Genomic DNA, 25,786 nt, shown 5'->3' with positions numbered 1-25,786 from the left:
GCCGATCGACCGACGATGTCGGCCGAAGCAGTGATCCCGAAATGATTTTCTTAGCACACTGCTACAGTCATCCCCATCCCCTAAGATTTTTAAAATGGTGATTTTTTTTATCTGCAGTAACGTATAATACAGTGAGAACTGTCTTCTATATTGACTGATCTGCTAGCCAAACTGACAGTATACCCCCGAGCAGCGCCCCGCCGCGGTGGTCTAGTGGCTCAGGTACTCGGCTGCTGACCCGCAGGTTCCGGGAACGAATGCCGGCTGTGGCGGCTGCATTTCCGATGGAGGCGGAAATGTTGTAGGTGCGTGTGCTCAGATATTGGTGCTCGTTCAACAACCCCAGGGGGTCAAAATTTATGGAGCCCTCCACTACGGCGTCTCTCATAATCATGTGGTGGTTTTGGGACCTTAAACCCCACGTATCAATCAATACCCCCTGAGCAGCATAAAGCATTGCAGATCACTTTCGTGCGATGAAAGAGTTTCCTTACCATTTTTGGCTTTTGTAGCGTGCCATTGTCGCAGTCACGGTCACTAGTAGAAAAAACAAAAAAAAACAACTTTAAAGCACTGACACTGAACAGAGAGCTGTTTTTTTTTTATCGGAGTGGTACAAAATGCGTGCATGCCGCTGCTAACCCGCGTAGTGCGTCGAACAGGAAGCCGTCGGATTTCACAGTTCTTTGCGATTGCCCATTTTACGGGTCACCTATTAGGAACCGGGTGTCACCATGGAAACAGTATTTTAGATCACCAACCTGCACAAGCAATGAAATAATCGGTGACAAAGCCGCGGCGATGTTGCCGTGTCTATATTGAAACTTGCAGTAGCAAGCGTTCCTTTATCTGCTGGATATACAGAGGATCCACGATGACCCGGTGATGTCATGGGGCGTGAAGAAAATGTGCTGTAGCCATGCTCCACGTGTAGCAGCCGTAGCTCGAGACTGTCGTCCAAGATTTCGCCGGAGGCGCCGTTTGGCAGTAGCAAGGTTGATGCAGACTGGCTGCATCTATTTTCCGTGGCATTTTAGCAGCGCTAAACCAAAAGCACCCACCTATAGCCTGCACAAGGAACGGGAAAATGGTTACATGGCCACGGCAGTGTTGCCGTGTTCACTTGCCGTGTCCACATTGGCCTTTTTGGGCGAGGTTCTATTTGATGTGTCCGTAGTGTTGGCGGATGCGGAAACTACGCGGCTGCTTTCAAGTTCAAAGTGATTGATCATACACTAAACAACGGGCACAGGGCCATCAGTTGGCCATTCGAAGTCAACGAGTTTTGTGTACGCGATTGGTGATGGCAGTTGAAAGCCACCAAGACGCGTTGAACCTTCCGTGTGTGATGGTAAACTTTATTCCATCGGAAGGCAACTGCGGGCGATTCTGGGTTAAATGGCTATCATCCTAATGCTCACATCGTATGCTAACCTTTTGCGGGCTTCTGTTGTGTGACGAACTCTAACTCTAAGCCTGCAACGCCCACAAGCTTTGCGTATGGTATTCTATATCTGGACTATTTGCTTGCGCCTTTTGTGTCTCAAGTAAGTTTCGCCTTGTGTTGAACTTGTGGTTTTATTGTTGAGGTAAGTCTTAATCAGTACTTTTTAAAGCTTGCGGTTAGTTGCTGGCGTTAAAATCCCTATTTGTGGCCACTTAGTCCTCTTTTTCGCTCTGTATTTTCATAGGAAATTTTCTCCGCGTAATTCTCGAACCCTCTAAATTTGCATTGATTATCCGCCAAAAAAAGTGCGAGAATTATGCGAGTAATTACGGTAAGTTTAAACGCAGGCTCTTGAATCCATCCCTCAGGGTCTGTAGGCTATCTTCCGGAAGACATCTGGGTTCCAGCATGTTGGGCTGTTAAGTGCAGAGGGTAGGGCAAAATTTTCCTAAAAATCACTTTTTGTTTTGTTTGCGATTTGGGAAGGTTCTCCCTTTGTGCATATTATCCACATTCATGCTTTTTTAAACAACACCTTGTAAGCCTTAATACCAGTTTTTATTAGTGAGTGAAGACTCACCCTAGTGCAAAGCTTCTGTTATGCACTCTGTGCTTATGAACTACTTTTCTAGAAAAAGAAAACAAGACTTCATGTGCGAAAGTCAAAGTCAGCTATGTATACAAAAATAGCTTTGTATACAAAATTGTCAGGTAACTTCCAAGTCTAAAGCAACTGTGCACCTTTATATTCACGCTTCGTCTTCAGAGGGAATCTGTTCAAACACTTACAGCCCCTAGCTTCATTAAACTTTGTGTTGTGTTTGCTGATATGCTCAGATGGTTGGGTTAAAGAATGTCATAAGGTAATGTAAATTTCATGGGAATGCATGTGCTACAGTTCTCTTGTTAAAGGGGCAATGACATCAACTTGAAGCAAGTCGAGTTATTTGCGACGAAGCGTGGTTGTAGATCCCATCGTAATTATTTGGTGCTAATAAGAAAACGAAGGGGAAATTAAGTTTCGAACCTAGTTAAATATGGGTGAGAAGCCCGCCAATTTTGCGTACTGCCAGCACTAACAAGCGGTTCCTTGTTATCCCACCCCGTCTGATCACGTGGCCCCACAAAATGGTGACGCAAGTTTCAGCTGACATTTCGTCTGCTCGGTGCGCACTTGTATAGACAATTTTCTGCAGCTGGTTTCCTTATTCGAATGTAGATGGCACCACAACCTCATGAGCTTCTCGTTACCATCGCCGTATTTTTGCCGTGGGCTTCTGCAGCATTGCAGAAGAACCACTTCGCGTCTTCTGATTGGCGTCCATGGAGCGCCTGCACGCACGCAAGTGAAGCAGACGCTGTACGCCGAGCAGATGACGCGACGCGGATGTTCAGCAGTGCTGCAGAAGGCCACTACTAAAAGATGGCCGCGGTAGGGAAAGTAAACATGGCGGCACCTATGGGTGCAATTTCCATCTCCGTCGATGTTATCATGTCGGCGATCTGTGCTGTGTTGCCCACAAGCTTTCCAATGCACACGTTTATTTGCTTTATATCTGCGTCCTTAAGCTTCGATAGCAATGTATTCGTTGTTTTTTGGCAGTGTTTTTTAGATTCATTCTCAATTTGTGGGGCAAGGCTTGGTAGTCATGTTTAAAAAACACAGATAATCTCCTTAATAAATGAAGTACATACCTGATGTCTTGTCCCTAGCGTGAGATGACACGAAGTGATAGCTGATTTCGCCATTCATCTATTGCTGTAACGAGAGTGGGCGAGTAGCAAGCGTGAGTTTGGATCAAAGCATGCGGTCGCGTCTGCATGGCTGCTGCCATGTTGACCTCTAAACCCAGTTACCGGTGCTTACGGCCATGATTCAAGGAGTTCGCGAGGGACATTAGCAGGTAGGAGGCCAGTATATGGTCACGTGATCAAACGCGGGCAGCGCAAGGGCGCTGCTGAGGAAAATCGTCTGTAGGTATGTCCTCGCCACCCTCAATGTGATTGTCGGCGCCATCAGGGTCCACAACCGATGATGAAAACACTGAGGAATATGAAATCGCGGAAATTAGTGACGAGGCGAATCATCTTGGTTTGATTCGCTTTTGAGCAGCGATCCTGAAATTGACGCTGAACTGAACAGCGACGAGGCAGCTGGAGGCGCCGACTTGAGGCACGCTTTTTGGTAAGCCTTATGAACGCTTTGTGCGTGTTGCTTGTTCACGATGACCGTACCTTCAAACTTTCACAATCGCGTTCACGACTTCGTGACACATTAGTTGAAGTAGCATACCGAAAACGCAAGATTCACACGAATACTTTACACGAACTAAGCAAAACAAAGCAGGTTGAGGTGTTTCCAGGCAAGCAGGCATCGCCACCAGACGGTACCGTATGTAGACACTGCGATGAAATGGAATGAAATGAAAAAACACTGCCATGACAACGCTAAAATTGCCGACGTCATCTCCGCTCGCTCATCATAGCTTAGCACCTGACAAGTGGCTTCTACCTAACAGAGTCAATTCATATTTCACTGAAAAACACATGCATACCAAGCAGTCGAAGGAGCGCCGCATTTGATTGATTGATTGATTTGTGGGGTTTAACGTCCCAAAACCCCCATAAGATTATGAGAGACGCCATAGTGGAGGACTCCGGAAATTTGGACCAACTGGGGTTTTTTAACGTGCACCCAAATCTGAGCACACGGGCCTACGACATTTCCGCCTCCATCGGAAATGCAGCCGCCGCAGCCGGGATTTGAACCCGCGACCTGCGGGTCAGCAGCCGAGTACCTTAGCCACTAGACCACCACGGCGGGGCGTGGAGCGCCGCATTTCCAGTTCGAAATTTGGTGTCACTGCTCTAAATGAAAATAAATGGCTGTGACATGCTGAGGTGCTGAACGCTCAACCGGCAAGCCCTTCACATTTGAAGACTCTCATCCTTTTCAGCGTCCTTCGAGGTGAATCATGTGCATGGCGATAAGTATGATGTAATGAATATCAATAGCATGTGCAATGCAATTAGACTGAATAGCCCATGACAACATCCCGGTGCAAATGTCAAGTAAATGGGAATTGATCGGCAAAGTTCTTGCTGTCTGTTTTAGGTTCAGAGTCTTAAAGGGACACTAAGGGAAAAACTTTAAGCGAACAGAGTAAGCCTTATTCCCGCCATGTATTTTACGCAAATTTTATGTACCTTTTTTTCGCTTAGCTAAAAGTTACAACGATTATTTTACTACTATGGCATTTTTACTATCGGCTGATGAAGCACTTGTTCCCAGACCAAATGTCATTCCCACTATACTTCTAAGAATTAGTGCACTTCATTTCGGCGCGTTTTTAGCTGCCAACGTGTGCACTCGGGTGAAGCGTACCTAAGGGGGGTGAACAGGCTACCACATAAATTTCAAATTATGTGAATTTTTGGCAGAGAAAAGTCGCGCCTAAACAAACAAATGGCTGATTCTAGTTCAGAAAAGGCTGCAGATTTTAAACTGTGCAAAAATAAAGAAAAACAGTTGTTTTGATATTTTTGCCTTACCTGACCCTTTAAGTCGATATTGACTGCTGAAATAAACCCGAATCCTCATAATCTTACTTTTGTGCCAAGGAAGTGCTTGTTTCAGATAAAATTTCGTTTTAGTGATCCGCATCGCATTAGAGCACTGTAAGTGCCCCGCTTCAAAGCAGTCAATTTTATGTCAATGTTGCTGGGCCCAATGTTGCTCGTCTTTACTCCACGGCCACCTGCACTAGTAGTAGCAGTGCGAAAGTAGCGGTAGCCATAGCACCAACAACCGACATTGAATCATTTTTTGCTTGCTTGTTTCAACTGAGCTCCACTAGATGGCACTACCTATCCAGCTTGACCAGACGAAAATGAACTTTTTGAGCTACTCGTGCCCATCACCAAAGTAAGACACGGCAATTCTTTTTTCATAAATCAAACATAAATGGACAATTAACGTTTTATTGCATCTCTTGATGCACGGAAGGTTCTTTTTTATTGCAGCTAGTTTTATTACTAGTGATTATTTGTATTCATAATATTTCAAGTCGTCGGGATCATTTTGCAAATGTCCCACCCGTAATTTACGTCTTGTAGTGCATTTAGCTTAATTTCTCAGTGAGTTGCGCACTGTTGTTAATAATACTATTGCCGTTCCTGATGTCATATATTGAGCTTTCATTCTGACAAAAATTGTTATTTGCCTTTAGTGTCCCTTAAGGAGTTATGGCATTGGTTATTGTTCTATCATTTAATTATGGTTGTATCACACGAGCCGAAACTCTGAAATAGTTAAGATGGAAACCTGGTCAAACTGCAGTCGACTTGCTGAAAAGCACTGACCACTTTCGCCGTTACATTGCAGATATTGAACAGTATCAGAAGTGCTGCTCCGATTGCTTCGAAGTTATCCAAAAGAGAAATGCTGCTCCAAACTGTGATTTTTGTCAGTATCTGTTCCAAACCTCCTCTAAAGCGCGGTCACCGGCTCATCTTTATCAATTGAACGTGTCATCCTTTGTATAAGTTCCTCATCTGTAGATATTATTATCAGTGGGTGCCAGCTCGAGCTTGTCTCGAATAAAGCCCTTCCTCAAAAGTTGGGGACGGTGCTTCTCGATCCCCAAGTCCTCTCGCACGTTACCACTAGAGCTCCGCTCGGGTCGTCGTCTACTACCATTTGCCATCGCAGTGCAAGACAATCCTGGTCCATCCAACACCACCAGCCTGGTGCAGCCTCCGCCGTTGACCCTGGCCATCCACAGCCACCAGCGTGATCCGCCAGTATTCTCGGGTCTCAAAGGGGATAACGTTGAAGAATGGCTACACACCCACGACCTCATCAGCGAGTTTAACAGGTGGGACACTCTACACAAGTTACGTACTGTCCCTCTCTACCTAACTGATGTCAAAACCTGGTTTTGGAACTACCTCCAAGATCTTCCCGACTGGGACACGTTCGCACAGCAGCTCCGTCAGATTTTCAGTTCCTCCAGTGTTCGCGCTAAAGCAGCAACGAAAAACCTTGCTGAACGCATTCAGCGGGTGGGTGAATCATACACCTCGTACAATGAGGATATTGTTGCCTTGTGCAAGCGTGTAATTTCATCTATGCCTCAAAGCGACCAAATACGTCATATTATCAAAGGCACAATTACCGTCGCATTCAACGCCCTTGCGTCGCAAAACCCTACCACGACTCAAGATGTCATCACCATTTGCCAGACACTAGAAGAACTTCAGTCTCTTCGTTTTTGCCATGATGCCTCGGTTATTCGTCTTGCTGCGGCCGTCGACATCCATGCCCTGGTCCGCGACATCCTCCGTGAGGAGCTTCATGGGCACTGCTCTTCCCTGCGCTCCACCATCTACTTTAGCCTCAGCTCCAACCAACTTGCGGGACATCATTAGGCAAGAGATTGTATCTTCGTCACATCCACCTTGTTCCGCCGGATCCAGACCTCATCAGGTACCAACGTACGAAGAAATCACAGCGCTTTCAGCAGCCACCACTATCTCAGCGGCTACACCAGGTGACCATGTATCTGGGGCGTCAGTGTCACCACCGATGCGACCACAGCCGTATTACGCCATGCCACGTCCTCCGCACCCAATCTGTTATTATTGCGGCTATAGGGGTCATACATCTCGCTTTTTCCGAAGGCGCCAACAGTACGAGCAACGTGGCTACGCACCAGAGGAACGTGGACGCTTCAGTCCACTCAGGAACTACTAGAGCACGCCTTACCGGTCTTCTTTTCAGCGTTCTCCTTCTCCACCTTACAGTATTGGTCTTCCTGTTGAACTCGCGTGAGTCTCGCCGCCGCTCACCATCTCCCAATCGCCGTTCCATGTCGCCTCTACTACCCGCCTCCAACGTTCTGAATGCCCACTCAGAAAACTCCCCAATGCAGTTTTAGAAGGGGAAACTGCATCCACTGGACAGCCAGCAATTCCTCCAGGCAGACCATCGAACTTGTTAACAGTGTTAGTAGAAGGTGTACGCGTCGAAGCTCTAGGGGATGATGGCGCTGCTATTTCCATTATTCGCTTTGACCTTTGCTCCCATCTCCGCAAAGTAACAACACCTTACTCGGGTTCGTCTCTCCGTACTGCGACGAACGCCATTTATCGCCCACTTGCCCAGTGTACAGTTCGTGTTTTCACAGCTGGTATTCGTCATCCCATTGCTGTTGCAGTTCTCCGTGAGTGCACCCACGAACTCATTTTGGGGTGGGATTTTCTGTCGTCTGCACGCGCTTCTATATTTTGTAGTGAGCGCCTCATCCACATCAATCCCACTGACTCTTCTGTATCGAAACACGAACAGCGCATTCGTCTCGTCACCACTTAGATTATGTTCTTCGGCCATCCCGAGAAATAATTAGCGTTGATTGCATCAACATTGTGGATAGCGACGTGCTTCTACTACCTTATGGCCACACGGTACATTGAAGCATTCTGATCATTCCAGGCCTTGTTCGTTTTTCTGAAGAGCCTCCTTTTATTACTGCGTTAAATCAGACCCCCAAACCCTTATTTTTTCTCTGTGTATCAACAGTCACATGTGCTATTGACCCGCATACCATTGCAATAGTTGCCCTTCCAAGTCAAGAAAACTGATCAGAGCCAAGCACGCCGCCACTCAACTCACCCACTCCTCTATCGGTTACGATAAGCCCTGATTTTACAGCAGCCCAGAGTCAAAAATTGCTGAATTGATTGAACAGACATCTCTCTTTGTTTGACGTTAATTCTGCTGTCCTTGGTATGACAACTTCTGCGACTCACCGAATTCAGAGTGACGGCTCCCGAATTATTCACCGGCGCCCATAACGCGTGTCTCTTGCAGAAATGAAGATAATCGAAGAAAACGTCTCAGACATGCTTCGACGGCCTATCATACGTCCTTCCTCGAGTCCGTGGTCTTCGCCTGTTGTTTTGGTGCAAAAGAAAGACGGAACAGTACATTTTTGCGTTCATTACCGGGCACTGAACAAAATAACGCGCAAAGATGTTTACCCTCTCCCACGAATCGATGACGCACTAGATTCGTTGCATGGCGCAGAGTATTTTTTCAGCCTTGTCCTGCGATCGGGCTACTGGTAAATATTAGCGTCCGAGTCTGACAAAGAGATGACGGCTTTTACCACCCCAGATGGGCTTCATGAATTTAACATAATGCCTTTCGGACTTTACAACACGCCTGCTACCTTCGAACGTATGATCGATAGCGTACTGCGTGGCCTGAAGTGGAAAACCTGCTCATGCTACCTCAACGACATCATAGTGTTTTCGTCTACATTTCCACAACATCTGCAACGTCTCGAAGAAGTCCTAGGTTGCCTTGCAAAAGCTGGTTTACAGCTGAATACGAAAAATGCATTTTCGCAAGCAAGACGATTAAGGTTCTAGGGTACTCAGTCAGCAAAGACGGTATTCCACCGGATCCTGAAAAGCTTGCCGCCGTCCTCGAGTTTCCCCGTCCGTTGCGTCAAGAAGACCTGCGTATTTTTCTCGGCTTTGCATCCTACTTTCTGTGCTTCATACTAGATTTCGCAAGGCTTGCCTCTCCGCTCCATCAACTACTCACTTGTAGCATGGCATTCGTCTAATCCGAAAACTGTGAACAGGCTTTCCTGGCGTTGAAGCAAGCCCTGACATCCGACCCGGTACTATGTCACTTCGATCCAAGCGCACCCACCATTCTTCACACTGACGCCAGTGGTCATGGTCTTGGTGCCGTTCTACTGCAGCGTGACAGCACCACACGTGAACGTGTCATTGCTTACGCCAGTCGTGCTTTGACTGCTGCCGAGAAAAATTACACAATAAGCGAACAAGTTTGCCTTGCTGTTGTATGGGCAGTAGAAAAATTTCGTCTATACCTTCACGGCCGCCACTTCACAGTCGTCTCCGACCACAACGCTGGCTTTCGTCGCTGAAGAACTTATGGGGCCGTCTTGGACAGTGGGTGCTTCGTTTACAAGAGCGCAACTTTGATGTCATCTACAGGTCTGGTAAGAAGCCCCAAGATGCTGATGCTCTTTCTCGCTACCCTCTACCCAACCGTAATAGCCCACCGTCACCAATTTCCACCACAGCATTACCCATCGCTGGTCTCAGTTGGCTAAGATCCGGCTGCCCTTCTACCCTTGTGTCGCATCAACGCGTTGACCCTTACTGCCGCTCCATAATAGCACGCTTAGAAGGCACATCCACTCCTCCAAACACCCGATTTCGCTGACAACTGAAACAATTCAGGCTTCACAATGGCGTTTACATCGCTATATTTACCACGTTGAAGGAAAGAAATGGGTCCCCGCTATACCACGTTGTCTACATCGTCAGATTCTTGAGACATTCCATGATGATCCTCCTGCTGGGAATCTCGGCTATCAAAAAACGAACGACAAAATACGCGGTGGGTTCACCTGGCCTGGCCTCTCATCCGCCATTGCCAATTATGTTTCTTCATGTGTCATATGTCAATGGCGAAAACGACTCACTACTGCTCCTTCTGGCTTTCTCCAACCTCTTCCTCGTCTCGCTTTGATATTCGAAGTCATCGGAATAGACTTGTACGGCCCCCTTCACGTGGCCTCGAATGGAAATTGTTGGATTGTAACGGCTGTTGACCACCTCACTCGTTACGCGGAAACTGCCTCACTGCACTCTGGTACAGCCACTGAAGTAGCCAATGTTTTTCTGCGTAACATATTTTTACGCCATGGAGCTCCACGTGTTCTCCTTAGCGACTGCGGCAAGGTATTTCTTTCCTCTATTGTTGCTGAGGTTCTACGCACCGCCAACATCATCCACAAGACAACTTCTACTTATCATCCAAAAACAAATGGGTTGACGGAACGCTTTCATCGTACCCTATTGGACATGATTGCCGTGTACGTTAACCCTGGCCACACGAGCTGGGACGCCATTTTGCCATTCGTAACGTTCGCCTACAATACGGCTACGCAACGCACCACCGGCTTTTCTCCCTATTTTCTGATCCATGGCCGCTCTCCAAGTGTAACTCTGTACGTCTCCTTGCTTTCAGCTCCTGCTAGCTCAGCAGGCCCATTATCAGCAAAATGTTCGTCCCGCCTCAAGCATTGCCATCATCTGGCCCGAATCAACACTGGCATCTCTCAGGAAGCTCACAAGTTTTGCTACGACTCAACTCACCGTGCTGCCACCTTTTCCCCAGGAAAAGAAGTTCTTCTGTGGACTCCCGTGCGTGTGTCTGGCTTATGTGAAAATTCTTCGGTCGTTTTATAGGAACTTAAACGCTGATTGAACAAACTTCCCCCGTTAAGTACCGTATCTCACCACTTAACGCTCCCTCTGACCACCGTTACCATGTTACAGAAATTGTGCACGTTTCTCGACTGAAACTGTATACCCGACGCAATTCCTAGTATTGTCTTTCGCGGCCAGAAGACCGCTTCCAGCATGACGGGGAATCAGTGTGAGTGCAGTCACCGACTCATTTTTGTCAATTGAATGTGTCATCATCATTTGTATGATTTCCTCATCTGTAGATATCATCATCAGAGGGGGCCAGCTGGAGCTCGTCTCGAATAAAGCTCTTCTTTATATTATTCTCTAAAGCAACAAACCGCACCCAACTGTTCATGAAGTCACAGATATCGGTCATAATATTGGAACAGAACCTTGTATGGATGACTTCTGGACTGTCTTTAGTCAAAGTATTCTATAAAGTGACAAACCGCACCCAACTGTTCACGGAGTAACATATATCGGTCATAATATACGAACTGAACCCTGTATGGAAGACTTCTGGACATTACGTTTAGTCAAAGTATTCGCTAAAGTGACAAACCGCACCCAACTGTTTATGAAGTTACAGATATCGGTCATATTATTGGAACAGAACCCTGTATGGATGACTTTTGTACTGCCTTTAGTCAAAGTATTCTCTAAAGCGACAAACCGCACCCAACTGTGCATGAAGTAACATATATCGGTCATAATATTGCAACTGAGCCCTGTACGGAAGACTTCTAGATGTTGTTTTTAGTGAAAGTATTCTCTAAAGCGACAAACCGCACCTAACTCTTCATCAAGTCACAGATATCGGTCATGATATTGGAACTGAACCCTGTATGGAAGGTTTGTGAACGTTGTCTGCAGCCAAAATGTTCTCCTATGCTACAACCCACGCCATAGTTTTCATGATGTGACGGATTTAGGTCATGAGGCTGTAACTGTGCCCTGTGTGGATGGCTTTCGAATGATAAGTGTATTGGGAATATCCTCTGATGCGAGAAACCGCACCTGGCTCTTAATGATACAACAGATACAGATCACAAGAATGGAACCAAGCACTACGTAGAATGCCTTTGGGCATTTTTTTGTAGTCAAAATACGCTCTAACGCAACTAACTGTGCCTAAAACTTCCATGATAAGACAGATAATGGACATAGGACTGCAACTGAACCCTGTATGGAAGACTTCTGGATGTTGTTTGTAGGTAAAGTATTCTCTAAAGCGACAAACCGCACCCAACTCTTGATGAAGTCACAGATATCGGTCATTATATTTGAAGTGAAACCTGTATGGAAGACGTTTGACTGTTGTCTGCAGCCAAAATGTTCTCCAATGCAATAAAAAAACACCTGACACTTCATGATGCAACTGATATTAGTGATAAGATATGAACCGAGCACAGCGTAGAACACTTTCGGATGGTATATGTATTTATTTTCAAATTTGGCAGCTTAATGTGAAGCTACTGCAGGAGTGGTGTACATAAATACAAAATGAAAGAATTTTAACAGTAATATCCCAATAAGTGTGCCAACGTAAACAAATATCACTACCTCCTGAGTGCATCACGGTAAAAAATGAGAGAAATAAAACATTACTATGATACAAGTGCCTCGAAAACGTCAGACACACTGGTATCAAGAACCGAACCAAGTAGAACATTTCAGTGTTTTTATATTCTATTTGAACGTGTTAGAGAGCACTAAAATCGCTTTAAGCTGGAGTGTGATTGCAGATCAGTGGTGAGTTGAAGGTTTTTGCACTTTGTTGGTAGTTTAAATATCGTTTAATATCTACAAATTGCATCTGGAGCTTCTTGATGAGACATATATTGGTTATTAGATTGCAGCCACGCACTGCGGGAAAGACTTTCACATGTCATCAGTTCTCAAAATGCCCTATAATACAATAAAGCGTGTCCAAAATTTTCTATACAATAGATATCGGTCATAGGATTGCACCAAAGCATTGTATAGAAGTGTTTGGCAAGCTTCTAATAATGCTAAGCGAATTATTTTGATATTTTGAATATGCTTATTTGCATGCATATATACTCCTATTTATTGCGTATACTAAAATAACCGAACAGGAATGAAGCAGTCCTTGCAAACGCATACAGAGATTCACTGTTCGAAACTATCTAATAATTCCTTCAGCTCATTACAGTCAGGAGGAACAGATAAATACATTCACAGTTCTGAATAGTCTAACTCACATTAGGCCCATTAGGCCCCGTTTGCATTTCTTCTAAACAAAGTGCAGTACAGTACTAGTGCACGTTCATTCATTCTGTGCATACATGCGGTGACCTTCTCTTCCTACTATCGTGTCATCCTGCAGCTAATTTAAAATCAGATACTTCTCACTTATATGGTTTTCAGTAATCCGTCCGGCTGTAAAGAAAACGCGTGTTATGTTATAATAAACTGTACGTAGAACGACAGAGAAGCCCCATTGTATGCCTATAACTATGAGTATCAGAATTAACTAGAAAGATTTTGTGTTAGAATGCTGCCAAACAACTTATGTGCTACTGAGCGTGGCAGAGAAACAGAACAAGAATCGAGAAGTGGAATAGTAGGCAACACCAGCAGCACTTAATCACGCAACTTTCTTTTTCGATCAGCACAGCAACGCACGTTCGAGTTTATATCTTGTACATAAATGGAAATGAGACCGCCGACAGCTGAATGTGTCAGCGTCGCCGGTACCCAACACGAAATCACATCACACTGCTACCAACCATGCACACGCTTGTTGTTAGCTTCGCAACACACGAAAACATTTGCACCGAAGCCAACAATTGCTTCAGCATCGTAAAATCCGCAAACACATTTAAGTAAGTACGTACGTTTTAACATCACGGAAATGTGTTGTTTCGGTGATGTGAAAAGTGCGAAGTTTGCTTTCAGCGATGATGAATACTGATGTTGAAAACAAACACAGATCAGATAAAAACTACGCGCTATGCACTACGCCATGTTCCGGGCGTCGTATATAGTGTTTATGTTGCGACAGAAACTACCGTCAATTTTTTTCAGCCAATGTTCCTCGCATGAGCTGGTTTGTACGAACTCAAAGGTAGAGGCCTACGCTGGATGCAGATGACACCACTCTAGCTGAATTGCCTCCGCGGTAGGCGAGGGCCCACGATGAAAATTTTGAACCTCCGAAGCATGTTTACACTCGTTTTCAACACAGAAAATCGCAGATTAAAGCACAGGAACACCGACACGCTCCAGTATTTTACGATGTTTTCGCTCGGCCGACAATTGCACTCGGGACTGGCGCAAGCATAGCCGGTCGGCATTCGCTGGATTGTCGGCGTCACTCGAACTCGGCACGAAACCGCGTCACGCTGGTAGCACTCGCAGTCGTTCGTCGTGTCGCTGTCGTTGTAGATTACGAAGCGGTCATTCGGGAACGTTTGGGGCAGTTTTAGTGCGTGCTTCAAGCACTCGGCTGTGCCTTCGAAGCGGCGGCCATTAGGCACAGCATTCGGAGGCATCGCGGCTTCGGGTTGGTTGGCGCCGCTGTACGCGTGGTGACGTGGTGTACGCGTGGCGAAAATACCAAGCCCGGTTTGATCCCTCGCGCCTCCTCATGTATGCCCCTCCAACGCCGACGCTGAGAGACGCATTTGGCGCTTTTGACGTGCAGGCGCGAGCATACGCGTGCCAGTTGTTGGCACTTAAAGTTTCCGAACTGGCAGACGGTCGCGGCGTCTGGCCACCACAAATGGTTGCCGATCATAGCGGCGACGTCTGTTTCCAAACACTTATGCATGGACGCACAACAAGAAAGCAGTTACAAACAGGGAGAGAAGCAGGTGGCGTACTTTTAAACGCCAAATGTCGAAAGTAGGCGATACCAGATAGGTTCTGAAGAGCGCGTGTTTATTGGAGAAGGCCGTATTCAAAAATATGCTTTCAATTTCTTTGTAGGTGGCCCGCTCAGTAGAATTGATTCAAGAATTTGGCGGCATGTTGGCTGACGAAAAGGGAAAATGAGAATGCAAAGGAAATGAGCTACAAGAAGAGAAGCACACACAAAAAATGGAGGGGGTAGAAAAGGCGGGAGAGGGGTAAGGTTGGGTGTTACAGTAAACAGACGGGAAAAAGGGAGAATAAAAAAGAAAGAAAGAGAGAGCAAAGACACAGAGAACATTCTAGGTTAAAATGTCCTTAACGATGTGCGGTAGGAGTGGTTTTTAGTGGCGAGGAAAGAGGAAACAAAGCAGTGGTTTAATGGTTGTAGAAAGTGAAAACTTCGTAGTTGTATATAGACACATTCATATCTATATCTCAAGTGAAAAAAATTGAAACACAACATTACTACTACGATATGCGGGCTAGGAGCAAGTCAGTGTAGTACCGATTATGTCTATTTGAAGGTTGGCCGTTTCTTGTCTCTGTAAATATTGCCGCATTATGCTATGTCTTTCAGTTATTCCAAATGACTACGTGCTACGTTGATTACTGATGGATGTAGGAACTTAAAATTGTGTATGAAATATGAATCAATGTATTTTTTTCTCTCATGGTGTCCGGAAATTAGTCTATAGAACGTAACGCTTTACTTGATCGAAAGTGTGGTCCTGAACGTTGAAGTGACCGGGTACTGCTTTTGGGAAATTGTGCTTTGTATCTGCACTGTAGCCGTTCAGTCTTACGTGCATCGGCTCTCCAGTTTCACCTATATATTTTTTTGTGCAGGTGTGACACTCAAAACACTATATTAGGTTGTTTTAAGTGCTGGTGAAGCTCGATGTCACCTTATGAATGTAATCAGATGCTGTGCTTTTTACGCTGGTAGCCGGTTGTATGTGTTTGCAGGTGGAGAATCTGAGCCGGCCACCGGGACCAGACGTTGTACTTCTCTTTGTTTTAAGTTTAGCGTGATCATTACGTTTTTTCGTCTTTGTGTGTTTGTGTGTTTCTTTTCTCGTTGCTCATTCCCTTTGCATTCTCAATTTCTCTTTTCGCCAGCCAACATGCCGCGCAATTCTTGAATCAATTCCACTGAGCGGGCCACCTACAGGAATTCTGAAAGCATATTTTTTGACAATGACCTTCCCCAATAGACATGCGCTCTCCAGACTCCGTCCGGTTACCATCGACATTTGGCATTTAAAAGTACGCCGCCTGCTTCTCCCCCTGTTTGTAACTGCTTTCTTGTTGTGCGTCGCATTTCTATGTTTTCGTGAACAGACGTCACCGCTATCATCGGCAACCCTTTGTGGTGGCCGTACGCGGCGGCCGTCTGCCGGCTTCGAATAGTTAAGCTCTTTCGTTACTTCGCGTCTGATGCGGCCACCCCCAAAATAACAGTCAACCACATCTGCCTGCCCAGTCTCCCCATTTTATTCAAGGTGGTGCTCCTCTACAAAAAGTTTCTATGCGCCGGCCGTCCACGACATCAGCTCCGATTAATCCTTCCTTATGCGTCTTCATAATGGGCTTACAGCCACTGTCATTTCTTCTCAATATTGTTTTATTCTACAGGCGGAAACGCGGTCAGCTTCGAGAACTATTTCATCTTCTAATACCTGCCGTGAAAATTTGCACAGCTTATGAATGAAGCTGTAAAAATACTGGACACTGGCATTTTTACTGAAACATGGAATTGCCGTTTATATAGCGGTACGCAAGACGTACCTCGCAGCATGGTCATTGAAGGGTGCAAGATAATACGGCTGCCACAAGTGCATTGTATGGTAATCGAGCCCGTCGTATTCGCATTTCTTCATCAAGATTTACCTTTTTGTAGAAGCTGGGGAACTGAGGCAATCATCCATAATTGTACTGACGCGTGGCTTGATGGCTATCGAATGTGCACCGCGTGACAACACGTTTTCCGCTAGCCGCTTACGCTTGGATACTCTCGTGGTCACCCCCTTCAATTGGCATGAACAAAAATTAGCATGGGAGGGTGAGGTTTTAATTTTTTTATTTACAAAATTCTGCAGGCCATGTGGCCGAAGCAGGAGAGGTAGGGTACAACATTAATACATCTACAAAGCTCAATTTATTATCATAAACAAGTCATGTAACGATAAAAAACAACTCTAAATAAAATATATTTAGGAAATAGTGAAGAAGTAATTCTGTATTGATTCAGTCGAGTCCAGATGCTCAATAACTATTAGGTTCCATTTTTCTATTGTGTGGGGAAAAATATTTAAAGATTTTACATCTGGCAACATAAGAGGAGAGTGGGAGGGGATGGGAATGGCGGGTTTTCCTAATCTCAGAAAGATTATGTAAGGACTGGGATCTATAAAATGTTTACGATTTAACAAAGAATGGAGGAACTTCAGGCGGGATATTTTGTGCCTCACTTGAAGTGCGTGAAAACCGTTAGAACGTATAAGATCCGTTACAGAATCCTCCTGGCTGTATTTAGAAAAAAAGAATTACGTGGCTTTTCTGTGTGTTCTTTCAAGACAATCAATATTGGTTTTGGTGAAAGGATCCCAAATAATGAAGGCGTATTCTAACTTGGCTCTGATAAAACCTGTATAGGCTAAAGTTTTCACGTCATGGATGCATGTTTAAGCTTGTGTCGAAGTATATATAATTTTCTGAAAGCCGAAGAGGCGGTGTTAGCAATTTGGGTGCTCCAGTTGAAATTGTTAGTAGTGGTAACTCCAAGATATTTGTACTCTTTACCTTCAATCAATGGTTCTTGGCCAGTGGAGTATGAAAACATCAGGGGTGCTGTTTTTTTAGTTATACGCAGGAGCACAGACATAGAAGAATTTAGTTTCATGCCCCATTTATTGCTCCACCCAAAAATACTGTTTGAGGCTGCACTAAGCAAGAATTGGTCTTCAGCTGTATTGATTTTGTTAAAAATAACGCAGTTGTCTGCGAAAAGACAAATATTTACTAGGGCTTGTATGACATCTGTTATGTCGTTGCAATAAATAAGGAATTATAGTGGGCCAAGTACACTTCCATGAGGGACCACTGAGGTTACCGGGAAAGAGTCAGATTGTCTTCCGTCAATGATAACATACTGTTTCCGATGCATTAAATAAGCAGATAGCCATGATACGACGAATCCGGGAAAGCCAAGGAACTGTAATTTGCAGATTATTTGTCAAGGGGAGCTACATCAAAAGCCTTTTGAAAATTTATAAAGATAACGTCCATTTGTCCACCTCTGTCAAGAACAGAAGCGAAAGAATGTTTCACCGTACTTATTTGGGTGATTGTCAAAAGACCCTTCCTAAAGCCATGTTGAAAAGAAGTTAGAATGTCATGCTCATTTAAGAAGTTAATAATATAGTCCGAAACGATATGCTCAATCATTTTGCAAGAAGATGATTAAATAGAACTCGGACGGTAATTTAAGACTGAAGATGGGACGCCCTTTTTTAAAATTGGTACAATGCGAGCTATTTTCCAGGCGAGTGGAAGTATCGCGGATTCTAGAGAGACCTGAAAAATTGCGACGAGAAATTTGCTTAGTGGTTCAGCGTAACGCCGGAGGAATGATTTGGAAATGCTATCAGGACCGACGGAAGATTTCGTATTCGATCGTAGAAGCATGCTAAGCACACCTTGTTGAGAAATATTGATATCTGAAAAGAAAAGCCGTGAAATTTGAAAAAAAGGGTGAGTAGGCGGGGAGAAGACACTGTGAAAGTGGGGATTTAAAGGGTTAGCAATGCTTTTGGGGTCAGTTATTGGAGTACCGTCGTGCGTAATGCTCGTTATCAATTTCTTTGGCTCCTCAATAAAGTTGCAAAACTTCTGTGACTCTTCCCTTATAAAGTTAGGTAAATTATTGCTGAAATACAACTGATTTGCTTCTGTAATATATTCCAACAGAGCTGTACCAACATGGGTAAATTAACGGCAGCAGCTCCTTTTTTTCGTAATCGTTTGGCTTTACGTTTAAACTGAACGGTACGCCTATTCATCCAAGGTGTGTGTTTAGTTGGTTTTACACGCTTGTTCGATATGAACTGATCTATGCAGAATAAGCACACGGCTTTAAACTTGGTCCAAAGCTCAAGGACGTCAATTGCGCGAAATTCAAAAAAGGGAGATTCAAGATATTCCATCACACTGATATCGTCAGCCCGTGCAAAATCTTTCACAATCACAGGTGCATGCGTGTCAGGCGTATGTTTAACATTCAACAAAATGTATACAGTAACAATATCATAGACAGATAGGCCAGGCTCGACAGATAGATAGTAATTAGAGAAGAAACGATCAAGAAAGACGAGATCAAGGAGCAATTCGATACCGATTCCATATCTAGTAGGCTCGCGAACTACTTGTACAAGATTGTGTACAAGCATCAAATCAAAAAGAACGTTTGCGTCACGTGCAGAACCGGCACCCGATTTGATACGATCCCAGTCAATGCCTGGCAGGTTAAAATTACCAACCAACAGAAGTTTACTTTTATTGAATTGTGAAATGTGGTCACTAATTTTTAATAATTATTCAGGGGTGGAGTCGGGTGGCCTGTAAACGGCATATAAAACAAAGACATGACCATAAATGTTTAATTTGACACAGAGGCTTTCAGTGTCCTTCCATTCGATCAACGAAATTACCTGAACAGACGACACAATTGATTGGGTAGTAAAATAAAACAGAAATCAATTGTGCCATGCATGACATGCCCAACCGCAACCCGGTGCACAGCCGGGAGGCCCCCACCACACGCGTAATCCAGAAGCGGGCAAGGAATTCGCATTGCGCCCGCTCGCTTGCCAGCCTCTACCGCAATACGGGGCACCACTCTTTTTACGACAAAATGTTGACAGGGCGCCGAGTAGTTAAAGGCTTAGAACTTCCTAAAATGCTCGCTTACCAGCCTCTGCCACAATACGCGGCACCCCTCCTTCTACGACGAATCGTTTACGTGACTCCGAGTAGTTAAAGGCTTAGGACTTCCTAAAAAAGAGTAGTTAAAGGCTTAAGACTTCCTAAAAAAGCTCTTTTTTGCCCCACACCGAACCGCCAGTGCCAGGAGGCGCCGTCTGATTGGGAGGAATGCGTTAGTGAAAGGAAACATACACAGACCGCTGACATCAGAAAGGTGAAGGGGAGAAGGGGGAGAGAGATAAAGGGGGAAGTGGAGGGAAGACTGGAGGGGGGAAGTGGAAGGAAGAGTGGAAGGGGGGCGCCCGAAGGGAGTCCACCGTATGTTATTTTTCTGTTCTTCTCTTTTTTTCTTTTTCTTTTCTTTTTCTTTTTTTCCTTTTTTGTTTTTTTCTTTTCTGTCTTTTTTTCCTCTTTCTTTACCCTCTGATTTGAGATTGTATAAAGCTGAGCACCAAAAAACTGTATCTTTATTCCTGATGAAGGCCACACTCTAGGCCGAAACTTCGAAATAAACCACGTTGTGACCGCTCACGGAGGATCTAAATATATATATATATATATATATATATATATATATATATATATATATATATATATATATATATATATATATATATATATATATATATATATATATATATATATACTTTAGTATATATATATATATATATACTGAAGCCATGTTGAATTATGCTCATTACAGTTGTGTTACAAATTTTCGTAAATGCCAAACAACACCTAGTGTTTTGTCCCAGTGGTAAAAAAATTATCATTATGATCCTCAGCTAGACTTCACCCACTGTTGTACAAAGGCCTCTTCCATGATCCGCCAATCAACACAAGTTTGTGTTTTCTGCTGCCACGTTATACCTGCGAAAGTTTCAATCTCATCGGCCCACATTATTCTCTGACTCCCTTTCGTGCGTTCGCCTTTTTTGGTAATCCAGTCAGGTACCCTTTATGACCAGTGGCTATCCTTTCTATGTGCTCCGTGCCTGGCCGGCCCATGCCAATTTCTTCTTGATTTCAAATATTATACTTTTAACCCCGGTTTGTTCCCTGATATGCTTTGCTCTCTTCTTTTCTCCTAAAATTACACCGATCATTTTTCTTTCTATCACAAGCTTCGTCGTCCCCAATTTAAGCTGAACCCTCTGTGTAAGCCTCCATGTTTCTGCTTCATAGGTAAGTACCAGAAAATTGTAACTGTTATATATTTTTTTTATTTTTAATTGTTAGTACATTACCATTCAAGGTTTATTGAACGCTTGTCAAATGTGGTCTTTCCAACCCTATTTTTCTACTTAGTTCACTCTCATGATTCAGCTCTGTGGATACTATATACCTGTCCTAAGCAGACATGTTCTTTTACAACTTCCAGTGTCTCTACAACTATGGCAAAGCGCCGTTTTCTGCCGCGACTGTTGCACATTACTTTAGTTTTCTGTATGTTTATTTTCAGACCTACCTTTCTGCTTTCAATTGACAGTTCAGTAGCCATGAGCTGCAATTCGTCTCCTGAGTTACTCATCAAGCCACGGTCATCAGCGAAACACAGGTTACTAAGACACTACGCATAATCTTTTATTTCTAACTATTCCTGGTCTAGAGCCTTCAAAACCTCCTGTAAACACACGGTGAATAGCATTGGAAAGATCCTATCTTCTTGCCTCACACTCTTCTTTATTGAGATTCTGTCATGTTCTTTAAGAAGAACTATGGTCGCTGCGGATTCTCTGTAGTTACTGGAAGAAATCTACGCTATAAAATATTCAAAAGCACTGTAATACTATCCAGGTAATAATAAATCTGCTTCAGTCAAGAGCAGAAAGTATGGAAGAAATTATGTATGGAATATGTGAACATCACTTTGAGTCACTAGAGAATTAGTACCTCAAAATGACCTGAAATTCGTGCGACATATAGGGCCTACCCGATGCACTTAAGCCGATTTTCTTTTTTTTGTTCTTTTATATTGTGACGCGAACTTTAGATAAAAAAATATGATGTGCCCCGGAAAACTGTTTTATACATATTTATTTAAAAAACACCATTTATTTAGTTCAAGAATAATACAATAACAATCATATCTGGAGTTTTACGTCCCGAAAGCACGATTTGAATATGAAGGACGCTGTAGTGAAACGCTTCTGAAATCTTAGCCATGTGGTGTTTTTTAGTGTGCACGGGCAACGCACAATACACGGGTCTCAACCATTTTGCCTCTGTCGAAATGTGACGGCCGCTGCCGGGATTGAACGCGCCACCTTTGGGTTAGCAGCGGAGTACCTTAGCCATTGATCTCCCATAGCAGACAGTTTGTTAGGTGGTTGTGAAATTCATTTGATTGCTTGGTAGGCATGCAAAGAAGTATGAACGGTGTTCGTTAAGTTGAATTTATTGCCCCGCCGCGGTGGTCTAGTGGCTAAGGTACTCGTCTGCTGACCCGCAGGCTGCGGGATCGAATCCCGGCTGCGGTGGCTGCATTTCCGATGGAGGCGGAAATGTTGTAGGCCCGTGTGCTCAGATTGGGGGGCACGTTAAAGAACCCCAGGTGGTCGAAACTTCTGGTGCCCTCCACTAAGGCGTCTTTCATAATCCTGTGATGGTTTCGGGACGTTAAGCCCCACAAATCATCATACGTTGAATTTGTTCTATTATGAGTGTGAACAACGTCCGAAAGCTCAACTGTCTGTTCCTGACCATACTACAACGACTGTATTTTCATGTGCTCAGTGAGCTCCTAGGCCACTCCTCACACAATGAGTCAAGATGAGCGAGCAGCAGTGACGTTGACAATTTTAGTGTTGTCATTGCAGTGTCTGCATGTGATACCATCTAGTGGCAATGCCTGGCTGCCTGGCTACGGCTTTGTTTGCTTTGCGTCATTAATTTGTGCAGCGCGTTTGTGTGAATTCTGCATTTTATTGGTACTACTTTGTGTGATATGTCGTGCACTTTTCAGCGAGATTGTGATTTTTTGTAACTACGGCCATCGCGAACAAGTAACATGCACGCAGCATTAATATGTCTTACCAGCCAGTAGGCCCAAGCATGCTCCTTCATCTACCTCATCGTTGGTTGGTCCGGTGTCAAATTCAGAATCACTGCCCAGAAGAGGATAAAAAAAATGATGCTATACATGGCAAATCACTTCCATTCCATATTCTTCACTATTTTTATTGTTGCTTGTGAACGCTCGTGACGGTGCTGACAACAATAGGGGGTGGCAAGGAGATGCGTATAAACGTGCGCGCCGAGCAGATGCATTGTCAATTGAAACTCTTGTCACTATTTCGTGTGGCCACGTGATCAGATGGCACGTTATCAGCGAAGTTTGCACTCAGCATCAATGACAGTTTTGAAAATTGGCGGGCTTTGCACACATTTTCAATTGTGTTCAATGCTGCTCACACTAATCAATATGACATATGTGAATTCGTCCCTCTGTTGCATTATTAGTACGAAATCAATATAGGGTATTGATAACTACGCATTGATGCAAAAACGCAACATGTGTCAAGTTGATGTCGCTGCTCCTTTAAAGATACGAAGCTCGAAGGTTAAAAGCCCAATGGGAGGCACTCAAACAGATCTGTAAAATAGTCTATACATAACAAAACTAATGAGAAGGAGGCTTTCTTCTAGGGATTGCTAACTGTGCCATACCCCAATGAAATTATTATTTTCTGGCAAATCGGCACAATTATGAATTGGCCCATCATCATCAGGCAACCATTAATTAGTGTAACGTCTGCTTCATTTTTCTACCTGAAGCAAACCTTCACCACCACCTCCCCTTTTGCATTTTTCTTTTATTTTTAGTTTTTGAGGGGGTGAGTGGAAAAGAGTGTAAGAAGCATATACACACATCCAAGCAAAAATATTTGCAGTGTTGAAGAAAAGCTCACTTGTCCAACCATTACCTCCAGTGACACTTCATGTTCACAAATATTTTATATCGTATAATTTGGTCACTCATGCAGAATGGGCGAAAATGCTGCATGCACGTCTGCTCATATTTGGGTGCAAGTTAAAAAACCAAGGTTGTCCAAATTCATGGAGCCTTCCACTTCGGCATCTCTCGTAATCAAATGCTGGTATTGGGACGTTGAACCCCACATCTCAATGAATGAATCATGCGAAACGGGTTGAAGACTGCCTTGCAACCTTGCAAGTCACTGCTCTGAAATGATAATTTGAGTATAATATAGTACTCTGGTGGAAAGAGCTTCCCAATTCTTTGTGGTCATTATGGCACAAAAATATTGTGTGGCTGATGATAGTGGCTACATGCTCCACACACACTAGTTCGCCCGTCAAAGACAAATTGCGTCACTCTGCCCTGAGAAGGTGCCCTGCCGTGTTCTCAGTGGCAGTTCCATGGGGAATGACAGCTAGATCTTTGAGTCGCACGCATCTACATATATCAACGACAAATCCTTCTGGTTGGTGGAAGAGGACAAACAAAAAAAGGTGTATCAGCACCTTCACTTCTACTGATATTACCCCAGTGCATTGGATCTTCACTTATTTCACTTTATGCACAACCGGTAGGCATTGTGAAGAGGACTTCATTTCAACAACCACAACGTTTTTTGCTGTTAAAAAGTTTTCGACGTTTATCTGCATGAAATGAGGATCCATCGTGACTATAGTGTCCCTAAAAGGTGAAACTAACAAAGTTTTATTATAATTAGGTCATATTGCCAATTTCACTAGCCCAAGTAATGCAAAATTTTCTCCCAACGTTGAATGAAAGCGCCCAAATGTCAGTCAGCAACGTTGCCTTAAAGAGCCTAACGTCCTCTTTTTTGACCACATGATAATGTTGCTTGTAACACTCAAGACGATACGGCAACGTACAGGATCCCATTTTCAACATCACGGCAATGTTTCCCCAACATACCGACAACGTGCTGGCACCATACCAGCAACGTGATGTCAACATTACTTTCATGCGACGTGCGCAGAAAATATATACTACTGTATGTGCGTTAATTATAAAAGGTATGTTGACTTGTTACGGGAACCACCCCAAAGTTTTTGGCTAGGAAAAAAGCTCTGCTGTGGTGTGAAAATTGTCTTTTATTATCCATGCACAAAAACTGTTTCCTGACAACTTTTTTATCAACGCATTCGTACATGCATAAACAAGTGGTGTTGGAACAGCCAAGCTATAAAAATGTCAAAACACACTTGCGTATGTTTGTAAGACCAAAAACAGACTTTTCAAATCCCAAAGCTTCAACACTTGTGATATACATACTGAATTTTTTAGAGCATAGCAAAACGTTTATAGTGGTTGCTTGGCCTTGTGACCTTTTCTCCCCCCCCCCCAAAAAAAAAGAACGTGATGCGCGTCATATTGCTTCCCCTTCGCATGTGCAGGCTGTTCTCTCGAAAAAGGTCCAATGTTATACTACCCTTCAACCAGTGTCACGTAGAACACACACTGCCAAACATTCCTCACCTCCCCGCGAAGGAAACACCACCAGGTAATGTCATAAGAGTATCAAAATTGGGAGAAGGCAAGGTCAAGTTCTCTGAGTACTTAAAAAGCACGTATCCTGTCCCGTGGCTACAAAGGCGAGCAGCCAAGCAGGTCGTTGAGTCCTCGGCACAAATGCCAAACCACTTTTTCAGAAATGTGACTTCCTTCGTTCCCTTCCTTCTTTCTGTCACGCCGTCTCTTTCTTTCTTTTTTTTGTTTTTTCAGCATCCTCTAGGGGTTACATTGGGTATTGGAGAGGTAGGAACTAAATTTACCCACTGGGCTAGGCACTCAAGTCTGAAATCTGGAGAAATCACCCAGAGGTGTTTCGACGGCATAGTCATGTTTAGTGGCATCACTTTTGGCAAAGAACTAGCACGAGACAACTTCATGGTTCTTTTCACAGATGACGTCACCACCGAAAAAGTTTGCAATATTTATTATTTGTTGAAAATTTTGATTCAACGCTGCTACGCAAAAATAGTAAGCTTTGGTATTTACAAAGCATGACATAGGCCTGCTAATGTGCGATAATTGTAAATTAGCAATAAAAGAAAAAAAGTAAATTTGCACAACCCAGCAAGCAGAATAATGAGCTGAATTCACTCTGTCTTACTATTTTCTAAATAACTTATTAAAAATTCTCTGCGTAGAAAGGCTTTCTGCTTCAATATTGAAAATTT

General features: G+C 44.0%; 1 protein-coding gene across 1 annotated transcript in view; it reads left to right on the top strand.

Annotated features, from left to right (window-relative positions):
* LOC119161898 (nonsense-mediated mRNA decay factor SMG5) overlaps positions 1-25,786 on the top strand; it is a 394,369-nt gene that overhangs the window by 209,518 nt on the left and 159,065 nt on the right. The gene's annotated exons all lie outside the window — the stretch shown is intronic.

The sequence above is a fragment of the Rhipicephalus microplus genome, chromosome X, assembly GCF_043290135.1.
Source record: "Rhipicephalus microplus isolate Deutch F79 chromosome X, USDA_Rmic, whole genome shotgun sequence".
NCBI lineage: Eukaryota > Metazoa > Arthropoda > Arachnida > Ixodida > Ixodidae > Rhipicephalus > Rhipicephalus microplus.
The sequence above is the reverse complement of the archived record's forward strand: the minus strand, read 5'-3'. Positions and strand labels throughout refer to the sequence as shown.